Source organism: Rhineura floridana, chromosome 12, assembly GCF_030035675.1.
Source record: "Rhineura floridana isolate rRhiFlo1 chromosome 12, rRhiFlo1.hap2, whole genome shotgun sequence".
NCBI lineage: Eukaryota > Metazoa > Chordata > Lepidosauria > Squamata > Rhineuridae > Rhineura > Rhineura floridana.
The window spans coordinates 9,563,930-9,580,609 of NC_084491.1; the positions used below are offsets into that span (position 1 = coordinate 9,563,930).

Here is a 16,680-nt window from a genome sequence, read left to right on the forward strand (position 1 = left end):
ACAGCAGGTTAGCTTTAGGAGGTTGAAAGGGAAACTGGTAAACTCTTTTTAAATAGACATCTCCCTAAAAGCCAAAGCAGGAACAGTGGTGGTGTGTAGCTAAAAGCAATCACACACAAACACACAATATAGAGACAGGTAGCAGAAAACAGGGAGCATGCCTAATACATGGAGACTATTGATGTATATGTGATGGACATTTTACTAATAATTCCGTAATAAAAAGTTGATCAGTTTCATTATCTGTTTTTTTGTGTGTATAGAAGTTGAGCAGTTCTCTGATATTTGGTGTTAGTTATTGTGCATTTACATTCATATGCACTAGATTCAAGTTGTATTTCTTCCTGTGTCACCTTGCCGCACCTCACAGTTCAACTTCTAGATGCTGGGAAGGGGCTGGAAACTGAAGACTTTTGGTATGTGTTCACACACTAACTTTTTTTTTTAAGGGAAACTAGGGAAAGTGAATTAGAAATGTCTGTGGTAAATAGGAATAGCCTAAATGTTTGCAGTTAGCCTGTTTACAGTTAGGTCTGCCTGTTACTTGCCTTCCATATTGCAGATAGTATAATCATGCTCACTATTGATAGGACATGCTGTGATCACAATACAGTCTTGTGATTTATCCACATAACTTTCATTGTTTTAATGAGGATTGGGAAAGCAGATCCATGTTGCACTTTCTTTCAATTTATCTCCTGGCATTTTCAAATGTTAAAATGGATTTGATATGCAGTATGCACTGTATCAGGGTGACAACACCAGGAGAGTTTATTTTGTTGTTGCTGTTATCAAAAGAACTGGTACATCTTACATGGTGAGAGCTCAGAGATAGCTTGTTAAATTTCCTGCTGTCCTGCTCTTACTGGCATAAGCATCTTTGTCAGGGGAAAAGAAGCGTTGGGACTTGGTGTACTGAAGCTCTTGCCCCTGAGGCAAACCCTAAATAAATTTATACTGAGAAGCCAGATCCTGCAAGCTTAACTGTTTACTTACTTTGATTCGGTAAAATCTACAAGGAGGGGCAATTTGATTGTTTTATGATGGGGTTCTTTAATGTAATAACCATGACTTATGCTTTCTGTCTGTGCTGGTTCAGGCCGATGGCAGTTGTAGTCCAAATTCCAAACATCTGGAGGACACCAGGTTGGGAAAGGCTGATTTAAGTCATGGGTGGAGAATCTGCTCCCCTCGTGATGTTGATGGACTCCATTTCCTATCACCCCTAGCAGCATGGCCAATGGTCAGGGAAGATGGGAGCTGTTGTCCAGCAGTCTCTGAAGGGCCACATGTTCCCCAGTGAAGGTCTAGTTCTCACTAATGTGGTTTTTATTTATTTATTATTTACTTATTAGATTTATATCCCGCCCTTTCTCCCAGTAGGAGCCCATTGATAAACCTGTTGCATCATTTCAGGTGGTGGTAGGGTTCCACAGGGCTGAATGTTCCACCTTACAAAATTATTATTTATTTGTTCTAAATATTTATAGCTCACTTTTATGGGCAAAGCCTGTCCAAAGTGGCTTAGAAGAATACAAACTACAAATATAAAAATCAATATTTATATATAAATATCTGTGAACTTTTGGATTTTATTTAACTATTTAGTTTGCATCCATTATTTAATGCCACATGAGAGAAACTCTTGCAAACCGAGTGGGTGCTATGGCATACATAGCAACCACTGCAGATTGTTGGACCAATGGCAAGAAGAGTTACTTTGGGGTAACAGCCCACTGGATCAACCCAACTACCCTGAAACGTGAGGTTGGGGCCTTGACTTGTAAGCATCTGAAGGGGCGCCATACATACAATGTCCTTGGAAAAGCACTTCATGATGTGCATGTGCAGTACAGGTTTCACAACAAGGTTATGTGCACTACTACAGACAATGGCTCCAACTTTGTGAAAGCGTTCAGAGTTTTCATGGCCAAAGAACCAGCAGAAGCTGCAGGCACCAGTGCAAATGATGATGATGGTGATGACCAGGAGGAGGCTGAGGTGGAGTTTTTGCCTATCTGCGAGATCCTGGATGCAGTAGAACGCCTGTTCAGTACTGGTGGCAAGGTGACGACTGTAAAAAGACATTCCTTGTCTGATGTGCTCTTTGAGCATCTTGTTCTTTTGAGACATAACAGAAGCGTATTATACAAGCATTTCAAGTGTAAAATTTGATTTCAAGTGTTGGGGTATCATTGCTTGGGGGGATGTGAGATTCTGTTATGCCGTTATGTTAATCTTATGGATAAAAAATATATATTCTACTACCCCCTATGTGTGTTTATTTTTAATATTGTTTTAGGCTTCTTAGATGTGCAGCAGCCAAGACCAGCACCTTGTAGGAGTTTTTTTAAAAAGTAACTGAAATGTAATTGTAGTGATTACTTTTGAGAAAAAGTAAAGTAATCAGTTACTTTCAGAGCAATTGTAGTTGTAACAGTAATTACTACTTTTTTGGGCCACGTAATTGTAACTGTAATTTATTACTTTTTAAAAGTAATCTTCCAAGCTCTGCCAAGGGCCCCCACATTCCTGGAGCTGGCCCAGGTATTTCCCCTACTTTTCTCTCATAACAATCCTGTGGGGTAGGCTAGACTGAGAGAAAATTGCCAGCCCAAGATTGCCCAGTGAGCTTCATGGCTGAGCAGGGATTTGAAACTCGGGATTGTCAGTTCAAGCCAAGCACTGTCCTTATGTCGACACAGGTGTGACCAAGAGAACAAAAGAAAGTACAGATTGCTCAGGGGGGGGGGGGATCTGTCCCTTTTGGTTTTTCTCAGGTTTTATTTTTCCAGTCTTAAGTTCAGTCCCCAAACTTACAGATCCATTTGCATTTATATATATATAAAAAAGAGGCCTCATGTAAATCAGGATTTAAGTGCAAATCGCTCCTAATATAAACATTGCTGTAGGCAATTTTACCCCTATATATAAATTTGCAAAGCAATTTTCCTTAATACAATGCATTTTTGTATGTTATTTTCAGAGCTTGGAAAAGTTACTTTTTTTGAACTACAACTCCCATCAGCCCCAGCCAGCAAGGCCACTGGATTGGGCTGATGGGAGTTGTAGTTCAAAAAAAGTAACTTTTCCAAGCTCTGGTTATTTTCACTAACTTATGCCTTTTTATGAACACTTACCCCTCATAGATGCATTTTTGTACACATTACTCGACCAGAGAACAGCATCGCAAAATATGGAGAGGTGTGAATTTTGAAGGATGGCACTGTTTCAGTCCATGTATTGTTTTGGAAAGTCTGAATTGCTAGGTTTGCCTTTAAACGTGGACTGAATCAAATCTCTCTCCTATCTCTAATAATCTCTCCCTTATTTTCTCTGTCTCTAAACCAGACTTGGACGGGGCAGGCCTTGAAAGAGAGGTCTCTTTCAAACAGAGGGCTGTCCTCAGTAAAGGAGGACACATGCCCCCCTTGCACTCCACACTGTGTTGAGAGAGTAAGCATTTCAATGCAGCTATGCTGCAAAGCCCCTGTGCCTCTGAGATCACATGAGTTGGGTTTTACTCCTCTGAGACCACCCGACTCTTTCCCACCAATCGGTGTCTGGGCTCTCTTTGTTGTGCTGGCACAGTTCTCATTTGTTTGCTGCAAAGGCTGAGAGGGGGGGCCATTTGTATAATTGTTGCTGGGCAAAAAAAGAAGAAGGAAAATATAAAAGGCTGGGGGTGGAGAGGACAATCAATCAATGGCACATTGCTAACAGCAGTGTTGGAAACAAAAGTGCAGATTTTCTTCATGTCTTGCAGCGAGGTTGCAATGGTGGAGATGGGGTGAAAAAGCCCCCTCCTAATGTCAACCAAGGGTCGTAGCTCAGGGGTAGAGCAGTGCTGTCCCAGGTTTGATCCCTGGCTTCTCCAGGGAGGGCCGGGAGAGATTACTGCCTACACTGGTTGGCAGAGGCTCTCCGGGATTTCAGACAGGGATCTCTCCCAGCCCTGCCTGGAGATGCCAGGGATTGAACCTGGGACCTTCTGCATGCAAAGTGGATGCTCTGCCACTGAGCTATGGCCCTTCCCCAAGTCAGTGTAGAACAGGGGTATGGAACTTTTTTTTGGTCCAATGGGTCAGATCTTTATCTTTGCCTCCTCCCACCCTGTGGGCCACCTGTCCATCATCTTCTCACTTACGCCCCATCCAGGGGGTGATGGTGCCGGTCAATGTCCTCCTCTTCCTTAGTCTCAGTGTTGCCCTTGTATAACTCAGCATGGAGGAGAAACATGGGGATCAACCTAAAATTAGTTGGCTCAGCCTGTCATTGGCTGTGGCTCCAGCTACTGTTGCTCCTTTTGGCACACCAGCCCCAGTGGGCACCAGCCACCATGACTCAATGCATAACTCCCATTGGAACTGTGCAGAGAATTTCAGCCACTGTCACTTCCACTGTGATTGGTGAGCGTGGAATGGGGTCAGTAGCTAACAGCTGCTTGTCTTCTGGTCTTCTTGATGGAAACGAAGCCTGATAAAACAGAAAAAGAACTGTTGTAGAGAGTGGAGAGAGAGGGACGGGGATGTGGTCATTGAATCACACCTGGAAAGCATGCACTTCCATTGTGATGGTGGAGAAGACAGGTCTCCTTATTTTTTCCATTGCTGTGGGAGTTTCAAGGAGGCCAGGCTAGGTGTAAATCATCCCTTATGGGTCCCTGTTAGGCTGTGCTGCTAATTGGAATGTTTGATCCTGAAGCCTCTAACAGATTAAATAGTCTCCTTGACTACCACCAGCCCAGCCCAGCATGAATCTTCACATTAAATATGTCTCTGCATAAAGCAAGCCTTATCTCCCTTGCTGTGCCACATAATACACATAATCTGTGCTACAATGCCATTTTCAACCTGCTATGACCAATCCAGTCTATTCAATGCTGTGCTGTGCATCACATTGGGGATGAGAGATGGACTGTCCTGGGATAGTCGATCTCAGTCAGGGTCTCTGGACCAGAGCTTTGCACAAATGACCTCTTAGAATTCACTGCCTTATTTGTGATTTTGCACCTTGGACAGCTCCTTGAAAGTTTGGAGTAAAACCCAGAGCAGATTCACTGCCCCACTGACATCGGTGCCGCCAAATCTCCATTGAAACTGGGACTATCTGCATACAAAATAGATGCTCTGCCACTGAGCTACAACCCTTCGAGAAATGGTGGGGAACACCCCTTTAAATGGAACCCTTCTGAAAAAGAGCTATCAGATAATAAATGAGAAGGAAACTGGGACTTCTGTTGCTCTCTGGCCCATTGCACAATGTCCTTTATGAAAATGGAAGTTACTAAACGAGTGGGTGAAATCTCTTGCTGTTGCTCTAATGATCAGTTGATTGGTTGCTGCTCAGTGGAGAAGCTGATAACCTCATAAGATTAAAATGGTCCCAGAACAGCAGGCAGGCAGCTGTGGCTCCTCGCTCAACCCTGCAGGGTGCTTATTGACATCTTTGCATTCCTTAGGTGAAAATGCAACATTCCTGCACATTACAAAAGCCTATCTTCCTTCCTTCAGATTAACCAAATCTGGCTTGCTTTCAAGGAAGGGGGGCACCTGTGTCCTACTTTACAGAGGACATCCCTCTATTTGAAGGTGTCCTTTCTTTGTGAAGGGCTGTGGAATCCATGTTTGGTGTGAAGACAAAGAACCCAAAGGAGGGGATTTGCTTGAAGTTGCCCATCAACAGCAAGCACCTGGGACAGCTGATGGAGCAGGCAGACAGGACACCTTGTCACCGTCTTCCCAGCTATGGCAAGATGTATTTTGTGTTCCTATTTAAATTATAGTAATTATTTTTCAATGTGTATCTACACACAAAGTAGTACAGAAAGTGGTTTCATGCAGATCTGTCACATCTTTTTTGGCAATGTGTAATCAACATCAGTTTTTTTCCCACTGCGAGGGTGGCCAGATGCAAACCTGGGTGGAGATCCTGTCCCTGTAAACACCTTGGGCCAGTCACTGTCTCTCAGCCTAATCTACCTTGCAGAGTTGTTGTGAAGACAAAATGGAGAGGGAGAGCCACATACACCACTTTGAGCTCCTTGGAGGAAAGATGGGATATAAATGTAATAAATGAATGAATGAATGAATAAATAAAAATAACAGTTGGGCAGAAGAGGGAATTTCAGCAGCTGTACTTTGCATGACAAGCTCCTTGTCTTCTGAAATACTCTCTTTCTAATCAATTATTAACAATGCAGGTGGAGGCCTGTCTTCTTTTGCACCCTCTGCCCTCTTCTGAAGGGGAAGCACCTTAATCATGTGACTCTTGCACCAAGAGCATCACAACGTCCCTCTGAGAGAGGTGCTCATCGAGGGAGGGGAATCTGAGCATCCTGGGCATGACATGCATGCCAAATTATATGTTCAATGATGTCTCATGTTTCTTCTGGGAGGGGGCATGTTTTTGGCTTGGCTGCAGAAGTGGGGAACCCTCTTCAGCCTAAGGTCCTGGGACCCCAGGGCTTGCTGGTCCTTTGCTGGCAGCTGCCCCTTCTAGTAGGCTTCGATCCACACCACCAACCAGGCAGCGACTCCTGAGGAGATTACATTTGGCCATAGCCTGGGAACTCCACCTGTGGGAGAAGTCGGGCCAGGCACACTCCATCAGCTGCTGGACCTGAGGCAGAATGGAGGGTGGGAAGACAGGAGGTATATAAAATGCTTGGGAGAGAGAGAAGAAGCCTAGGGGAGGAGATGCAGGGAACAAGCTGGAGGCCTAAAAGTGTGTGTGTGTGGGGGGGGATGCAATCCTTCCTTCTCTGCTGGAGGCCATCTTCAGGCTGTTCACCTGAGCCCCCTGGGATGTGGCCAGTATGGATGGAAAGGTCTGTCCATTTCAGTTCTGTCAGTTTCTCAATTTTACAATCTTAAATTTTGTTTTCCACATCTCTGCAGCAATTTGTGGGTTTTTTTATTTGTAAAAAACATCCTCATGAAAATTCTCCTGCATTTACTGCAAATTTTGCCTAATAAACACATTTTTGCACATAGCTTTGACTAATGTACACATTTATACAAGCAATTTATCCTAATAAAATGCATTGTGTATGTTATTTTCACAAATATATTCATTTTTATACACACTTCCCCCTAATCTATGCATCTTTATAAATATTCATTGGTTGGAGAACTGCATTGCTAAAGTTGAATAAGTGCAAATTTCAAAGGATGGCTGTGTTTTGAGTCTCATATTGTTCCAGAAAGTGCAAATTTGATAGATTTGGCTTTAAATGTGAATTGACCTGAATTTTCCCCCTGTGCGCCTAATGGCCAGAGAGGGAATACTAATAGCCTATGCTTATCTAGCCTCCCTGGGGAGGCAGAGCAGCCCTGGATTACACCCTGCAAAGGGCACTGAGGTAGAATACCACCATCCTCATTCAGGGAAGTGCCTCCCCTTGAACCTTGAAGCTGCTCTGGGAGGAACTGACTGTCCCTGGGGATTGGGACTAACTTCTGGGGAGATTCGACTGGACGAGAGTTGGGCACTCTGAAGAAAAAACTGTGCTGAAATAGGCCCCTGGAAGCAGAATCAGGTCGGCTGAAGGATTTGCTGCTGGGAGCAATCTAGGGATGGAGAGATCTGTCCGTTTCAGTTTTCTAAGTTTCTCATTTTTCCAATCTTAAATTCAGTTTTTCACAATTCTGCTGCAATTTGTGATTTTTTTAAAAAAAGGAATTCTCATGAAAATTCGTCAGCATTTTAGTGTGAATTTCTCCTAATAAACACATTTTCTGTATGCAGTTTTCACTCATGTACACATTTTTGCAAGCCATTTCCTCAAATACAATGCATTTTTGCATGTTATTTTTGCAAATATAATTCATTTTTTATGCACACTTCCCCCTAACATATTCATTTTTGTAAACATTGCTTGGTTGGAAATTGCATCACAAAATTTGGATAAGTAAGAATTTCAAAGAATGGATGGGGTTCGGTTCTCATACTGTTTTGGAAAGTGTGAATTTGATAGATTTGCCTTGAACGTGAACTGAGTCAAATTTCTCTCCCACCCCTAGAGCAATCTGGGCCAGAGGTGAAAGCAAATAATGTGAAGCAACATTTCTGAGATAAAGCCAGATATACAGCTGACCAGATGCGAATGGGTGCCTTTTTTGAACCCTTTGCCAGGTGAGTCCTATAGAAGGCATGAAACATGCCTCCTCTGCTGTGCCCTTTCCCCAGGAGCATAGCACAGGACCACATTGACTTTAGGGCAACCTTCCAAGAGGTCACATACAAGTGGTGGGCAGGACCAGAGGCAAAAGTGGAGTAATTAATGCAATCCTTACTTTTGTACCATAGGCTAGTTTCTGTGCATACTCATATACCCCTAGTAGTGTAGTGGCAAATTCAGAAGTGCAGAGTCCCTTCATGTTAGTCACAGCCATGCCCCCCTTTGTTGCTATGTTAAGAATGAGATCCTTTTTAAACCTTCTCCCACAACAACAGACATCTCTAGGAGCCAATCAGCATGAAAGGGGAGTGTGTTAGCTGCTGAGAAGAGTCTTCTCTGATTGGCTCCAATCACCAGGAAAGGACCAGGAAGCATCTTTGAAGACTTCCCAGTGACTAAAGTACTTTCCTTTCATGCTGATTGTCTCACAGGATGCTGGAGACATGAAGATCCTGCTGAGACCCTGCTCAGAAAAAAGTACTGGGTCTAAGACCCCACTGAGACACTGGATGACTACACCCCTGCACACCCCTCTCTGGAGAGCCAAAATGCATTCCTATATTAAATAACTTGAAGAGAGCGCTTCTGCTTGCATTTCTTTTTGGAGGAGGAGGAGGTGCCCAGAAACAACTTAGCAGCTCATTGACTGAGTTCATAGCCCTTGCAGTCCAGGGGAAATGACTGAAAACCTTTTGATCACCACTGGCTATCCAGCACATAATGGATGGCAGTAAAAAAAAATTAGACTGAGTCAAAGGTTTTTCCCCAGAATCGTTGGAAGGGGGTAATTTCAGAAAAGGGTGGTCTGGGGAGACAAAAGCTTTCCTGAAGCAACCCCACCTTTTGTGGCTTCCACTGAAAATTTTGCAGTCTTAATGCTTCTAGAAGCGATGGCACTCTTTGGAGACTTGGAAGTCGGCAGCTACAATCCCACCCACCCCACTTCTTAGAAGTCCCTCGAACAGGGATGACTAACCTGTGGCCCTCCGGATGCTTTTGGACTCCAGCTCCCATCAGCCACAGCCAGCATAGCTAAAGATCAGGGAAGATGGGAGTTATAGTCCAGCAAAATCTAAAGATTTGAATGAAGGCAATGCTTCCTGCCTTCACTTTTGAGCAGGGCTTCTCAAACATTCTAGTTCCACCTGAGATAGTGGAAAATTACTGAGGCTTGCTAGTCACAACAAGGTGGTGCAAAGGCAGTCACACAATGGTGGCAGATGGAGGCCAAGTTTGGCATAATCAGCTGGCAATTACTGGCATTTAATCTACCTTTAGAAATTGCTAAATTCTTTCCTGTATCATTTTCCTTATGGCACAAAGTTCCACAGCTCAGCTTTCCTCAAGCTAAGTGCAGACATTTGGTCTGGAGGTATTGTGACTCCCCATTTTCAGCAGAATTTGCTGATACAGGGGCTCTCAGTGGAGAAGGCTTTTTCTATAATCCCATTCCCAGCCTTGTATTACTCTCCAAGTATTTTTACTAATCTCCTCTAATTTCTTCTTTCATCCCTCCCCCCTGGTCTTTTTACATTCACTTCTTCCTCCAATAACAGTTTTCATCTGTTTTCCCTGCTTGATGTAGTAGTAGTAGAAGAAGTAATTAGTAACCTTTTATCTCACTTTCTAAATTTCCTATGGTCCTTTCCCATCAGAGGAAGGAGAGTTTCCTTCCCTCCTCTCCCCTTGAACTTCTCTGTCTCCCAGCCACCTTTACGCAGTATCCAAGGAGTCCAGTCAAATGGCTATGGCATAGCTTAGCAGCCAGGGCAGCCAAGTGAAGAGGCTCTGGGCAGCATGTGGCATTGAGGCCCACTGTTTGAGAAATACTGCTCTGGAGAGTCTTGAAAAAGAAAAATGATGGACACTAACCACCTAACCCACCACAAGATTGGGCCTTTTCAGTGGTGATTCCCCATTTGTGGAATGCTTTCCCTAGGGAAGCATGCCTGGCACCATTGCTGTCTGTTTACCCAGGCTTAGGGTTTTTAATTGGGAGGCTAGGTATGTCAGATATGTCATATTAGATATGTCAGTGGCCTTTGTTGGCTCCTGTATCACCATCCTTATCATCTTAATTTATGACCTGCCCTTCATACTAAGGTCCCAGGGCAGTTTAGAAGCAGTTTAAAATACATCTTTATATCTTTAAAATACATCTTTAAAATCAATTTAAAACAACTTAATGTCACAAACATCCCAAAACAGAGAATGGATCCTACAAAATATGCATCTCTAGTGTCAAAGGGCAGGGTAAAGAGGTGAGTCTTCATCAGTCATTGAAAACTATATAGTGAAGTTACCAGATGAACCTCTGTGGGGAGGGAGTTCTGTAACTTAGGGGCTGACAAGGAGAATGCCCTCTCCTGGGCTGTGAACGGGGCAGCAGAACTATCAAGAGGGCCTCCTTTGCTGATCTCAACACCAAAGAAGATCTGTGGGGAAGGAAGTGGTACAGTATATTGGAAATATGGAGCCTAAGTACTCTAGGATGCACACCTTAATGTGGTGAGGGGTTTGAGAGTGTTGAAGAAGCTGAGAGAAATGCCGTCAAGAGTCTAGACCAAGAGACTAGACTCCTAGCAGGGGCACCCAAGGTGGAATGGTCAAAGCTTAGACACCAGACTAAGATGCATCCAGACTCAGAGGAAGGCAATGGTAAACCACCTCTGAATACCTCTTACCACGAAAACCTTATGAAGAGAGTATCCAAAATGCAACACGAGATAGTGCTAGAAGATGAGACCCCCCCAGGTCAGAAGGTACTCACCAAGCTACTGGGGAAGAACAAAGGACAAGTACGAGTAGTGCTATGACTAATGACACAGCTGGGTCAAAGCTGAATAGAAACCCAGAGGCTGATGCGCACAGATACGAAAGGAAAGTCTGGAGTTGGACGACACACACAATAGGAACATGGAATGTGAGAAGCATGAACCAGGGAAAGTTAGAAATTATCAAGCAAGAAATGGAACACATCAACATTACAATACTTGGCGTGAGTGAATTAAAATGGACAGGAATGGGACATTTTCAATCAGGCAACTACAAAATATTTTATGCAGGAAATGAGAAATTAAGAAGAAATGGGGTTGCTTTAATAGTGAGAAGTGATATAGCAAAAGCAATTAGGAGCTATAACACAAGGTCTGAGCTAGTGATATCAATGAGATTTAATGGGAAACCTGTTAACATAACCATCATCCAAGTCTATGCTCCAATGGCAAACACAGAAGAAGAGGAATTGGAGAGATTTTACGCAGAAGTAAAGAAAGAAATTGACCAAACACCCAAACAAGATGTTCTGCTAATCACGCAGGACTGGGATGCAAGAGTAGGGAACAGAGAAGAACTAGGAATTGTGGGGAAATGGGGCTTAGGAGACAGAAATGAAGCAGGAGAAAGACTTGAATTCTGTGAAGCCAATAATTTGTTTCTTACAAACACATTTTTTGAGCAACCATAAAGACAACTGTACACATGGACATCACAAAAAGGTCAATATAGGAATCAAATTGATTCTCTGATTGGTAGCAGATGATGGAGAAGTTCCATACTTTCTGCGAAAACAAGACTAGGAGCAGACTGCAGTACAGATCATGAACTGGTCGTATCGAAAATCAGAGTAAAGCTAAAGAAGAGCAACAAAGCAATCATAATGCCAAAATACAATTTAAATAACATCCCAGAAGAATATAAAGATCAAATAAGGAACAGGTTTGAAGCTTTAAACTTAGTTGAGAGAGAACCAGAAGAACTATGGAGTGAAGTCAGATACATTATCAGGGAAGAATGCAAAAAGACAATACCTCTAGTTAAAACGAGAGAAAGACCTCAATGGATGACTGAAGAAACTCTTAAAATGGTTAAAGAAAGAAGGAAAGTAAAAGCAAAAGGACAGAAACATGGTCAGAACCCTAAATGCAACAATACAGTGACTAGTACGTAGGGACAAAGAGAATTATTACAATAGTTATTGCATAGAAATAGAAGAGGACAACAAAAAGGGTAGAACAAGAGTCCTATTCCAAAAGATTAGAGAAATTGAAGGGAAATTTAAACCAAGAGTAGGGATTTTGAATAATCAACAGGGGAACACACAGTGACTGACTGAGATGAAATAAAAGTGTTGCAAATATTGCCGTCCGTTCCCCTTGGTAGGCTTTTGCTGATTTACCACCAAGAACGAGAAGTCAATCAGTTGAGGGTTCAACCCAAGTTTATTCTGCAGAATAGAGACACACTCACATGCTCATGCGAAAAAGTAAGTTGCCTGCATGTTATGGAGCAGGCCTGCTTTTTATACCTTATCTCAGTAATGCTATGTGGCAATAAAAAGTTACACAGCTCGAGCATTTTAACACAGGAAACGAAAGACAAGATGTGCCACCGTTTGGCTATCTGCCCATTACATCTGCATACACAAGATAAACCAGAACTTCCAGCTAGTTTCTTTATCCTTATCTCAGTAAATTGTAATCAGTTCCCTGAGGTCTTTTGACCTTCGATGTGGCTGTACTCTATTTCTTTTATACATTATAACACACTCTGTATTTTCTCAACACTCCCCCCTCAAAAGGCTTTTCTCTATAACCCATAATTTGTCTTGGCCCAGCAGGAAATTAAGCATTTAAACATACGAGTTATAAGCAAAAGCACAATTATGAGAATTATGAATCCCAGGATGAGTTGTTTGAGCCACCCACACCCAGGTAACCAAGAGAGAAGCCAGGACAGGTTCCATTCATCAATCTGTCTCAGATGTGTCTACAACTCTTTGAGACTTGCTACCTTGGACTCTATGAGTCTTGAATGATCTGAAAGGTTACAACAACAGAGCCCTTTAAACTCTTCACACCCATGGTTATGTCTCAACAATAAGTAATCAATGACAGCCCTATTTTGGAGAGTTGCGTCCCTTAGGTTTATCACATCCATATTCAGGGCTGTTATAGCTTGTGATGTGAAGTTTATACTTTTAGCCAAGGCACATGCTACCTTTGTAAGTTGACCATGATTCACTACTGTTAGGGATGGTACCCTGACCAGGGATACAGCCAATGCCACTACTTCACCTTTACTTAATAATTTCACATTATCATCACAGGTGGCGTCCAAGGTATTCAGGTCCCTTCTCCTCCTGGGCCTTATCAGGTGTGGGTAAGGGGGAAGCCAAGTTGTTAACTTTCCCACCACACAGGGACCGCCTGTTATGTTTGCTGGAACATAGGAATATGCAATTTTTCCACATAAAAGAAACCATCCTGGAGGCAACACTACATGGGCATACATATAAGAGGCATTGATTGTATCATTACAGTTAAAAGCATTTGTAGGACTTATATCTACACATTCTCGAGAGCAATTAATGAAATTCACACATTGGGTATTATTTGGAGAGGCTACCATCTGAACCTTGAGGGCAAAGCACTTCCAGTCCTTACGGGTGACAATTTGGCCCCAAGCATGTTAATTATTATAATCAGCAGTGACATTCTCAAAATTCCTCAAAAAGGATGATTTTGTAAGGACTTCCAGTGGGTTGGTGATCCCAATCAAACATGACGGAAATTCCCCCTTCCAAGCAAAAGGAACTTGTGTTTACAATTTGGCTAGCTATATAAATCAAATTTTTGTGTGAGTATCCCATGTGTTATACCAGCCGATGAGCTAAGGATGATGGTCAACCACATAAGCCCAAGTTGAGCCATCCTTGTTCGCCTCGTGGTTTGCCTTTTAAAAGGTGAAACAACAAAAACCATAGGATAAACCACTGAAGTTCACCTAAACATCTGTTTGACCTCCTTACTGTTGCCTACCCAAAATTCCCTTACCAATTGCTTCCAACAGATGGGAGTGTTTCCACAAAAAGCCAGCCCTTTTATGATTGGTTGGGGGTCCCTGACTCGTTCATGGGGCTGCAAACCTAGCCTTTCTCTTTCCTTTTGCTCTCTCGGACCTGGGCGAAGCTGATATGTCGTACTTAGTCTGGGCTTAAGTCCTCCTCCCATGCGAAATCTCTGATTAACGTCTAACTTTTAGTTGCTAATTCTTTTCAGCTTTAACTTCAGGTCGAGACCCGGTACTGTCTCCAATAACCACTTTTCTTTGGGTGCTTGTTTTTTCTCCCCTCCAGCTGTTGAGACCTTGGCTGTCTCATCCTCCGGCTCTGGCACCTTTTCCAGCCTGGAATGGTGTACCCACTTCTCTGTCCCCTTGAGCTTTGCTGCTGCATGGGTAATCAATAGCACTTGCTTCGGTCCGGTCCACTTTTCTTTCAGCGAGTTGTCTCCACGTCTTTAGGAGTACCCAGTCACCTGGTTTCAGTGAATGCATCAAGTGGTAATCTCTGAGCTGGGGTTGCAAACCTGTGGAGAGAAAACAAGACAGACTGCAAGGCAGTAACATATTCTTTTAACTGAACATCTCCTACTTCTAAGTTTACACTCCGTTCCCTAGCCAATGGTGAGAACCGGAGGGGTCGGCCATATAATAACTCAAATGGTGTCAATTTCAAACTTCCCCTTGGCTGACATCTTAGTCTTGTTAGAGCAATAGGGAGAGCCTCTGGCCACTTAAGCTTTGCTTCTATGCACATTAGTTAAGGCTCCCTTCAAAGTTCTATTCATTCTCTCAACTTGATGATTGCGGCCTCCATGGAGTGTGCAATGTCCATTTTATTCCCAATGCTTCTGATACTCTCTGGACCACAAAATAGGGTCCTTGATCTGATTCCACCAACTCTGGCAACAGAAACCTTGGAACTATTTCTTTTAACAATATCTTGGCCGTGGTCTTAGCCGTGGCATTCCGAGTAGGGTATGCTTCTACCCATCCAGTTAGCTGGTCTACTATAACTAAAAGATGTCGATATCCACTTGCAGTTGGCATGTCGGAAAAGTCAATCTGTAGTCTTTGGAATGGATAGAAGGCCCATGGTCTTCCTCCCATTGGTGCAGGTGCTTTCGTTGGGGCGGCATTCACCTTTAAACAGATTGGACAACTTTGTGAAATGCGTTGCCTGGTGTGTTTCTTGAACAACATGCCGAAGCAAAGGCCTAGGCACTATAACTTGTCCCCCTGGCAGGATCCACCATCCGGTCGCATCTTTAATAGCCTTTGCTTCCTTAGCCCTCTCATCTTCCGCAGGGGAGTAGACTGGCATAATTCCTCTCCATTCTTCTGTTGGCCTAAAGGCAGCTTGAGTGGCTTTAGCTTCCATCTGGGCTGCTTCTTTCAAAGCTTTGTCAGCTCGTCGATTTCCTTCTTTCTCTTTTGTGTTTTGGCACTTCCCGTGGGCTCGCACATGCATCACGGAGACTTCTTCCTTTTGTCCATCCACAGTGATGAAACCTCTTTCTTTCCACAGAAGCCCATTTGCATGTACAGTACTAAAGGCATATCGAGAATCCGTATAGACATTCACTCGCTGTCCCTCAACTATCTCCAAGGCTATCTGCCGTGAGTTCTGCAGCCTGAGCTGACCAGTGATCTGGTAGTCATCCTTTCCACACCACTTTTTCCAGGGTTACAACTGCTCCCCCTGTGTATCTTTTTCCATCTTTTACTTGACTGGACCCATCAACAAAATATTCTACATCCGGCGTTTCCAGGGGAACATCTGACAGGTCAGGTCATATTAAAGTCACTTGATCAAGAATCTCAATGCAGTCATGGCCCCCTTTGTCTGGTCCTGGAATGAGTGTTGCAGGGTTCAAAGTGCTACTCCTTTGGAATTTCAATCCTGGTTTCCCTAGAAGAGAGATCTCATATTTCGATTGTCTGGCTGGGTTGAGAAATTTGTCTCCTGCTGTCCCCACTTTTGAGTCAATACCCCTGATGCCACTTCTCGGTTCTCATGTACATAAAGGCGATAGGGTTTTCTTCCATCTGGGATGGCTAACTCTGGAGCAGAGAGCAATGCCTGTTTTAGACTGAGAAAAGCCTTTCCATTTCCCTGGTCCACTTCCATTTGGCAGTGGCGTCACTAGGGTTGGTGTCGCCCGGTGCGGCCCGCAGCACCTTCTCTCTTTAATTGTGAGCGACTGCAATCGTGCACGTGCTGCGCACGTAGCCTCTACCAGCGCGGCCAAACAACAGGGCTCGGGAGCACACCGAGGCCTCGCTGCTGCCGCTTCCACCTTCTAACAGCCAGTGCGCCACGTGAAGGCTCTCATTGGTGCCTAGGCAGTGCCGGGGGGGGCAGCTCTGGCTGTCACCCTTGTCTGGTAGTGTCACCTGGTGCAGCCCGCACCTGCCGCACCGCCCTAGTGACACCCCTGCATTTGGGAATATTTTCCTTCATTAAGGCCTCATACAAGGGTTTGGCTTCCCCCCCATAGTCTGGGATCCACAGTCCCCATCAATCTTCGCCCTGTAACATAACCAAATCTGCCCCCCTCTTCTCCTTCTTTAGCTTTGGGCTGTCTCGGCACTAGTGGCCTTTTTCTCTGCAATACGCACTCATCTTTCTCTAGCCTTCAACGACCTTTTCTTTT

The 16,680-nt window shown here is 43.8% G+C and overlaps 1 pseudogene; it reads left to right on the forward strand.

The window, feature by feature from the left end:
* Positions 1 to 16,330, forward strand: part of LOC133368748 (zinc finger MYM-type protein 1-like) — a 111,337-nt pseudogene extending 95,007 nt beyond the window's left edge.
* Positions 16,331 to 16,680: the final 350 nt, after the last annotated feature.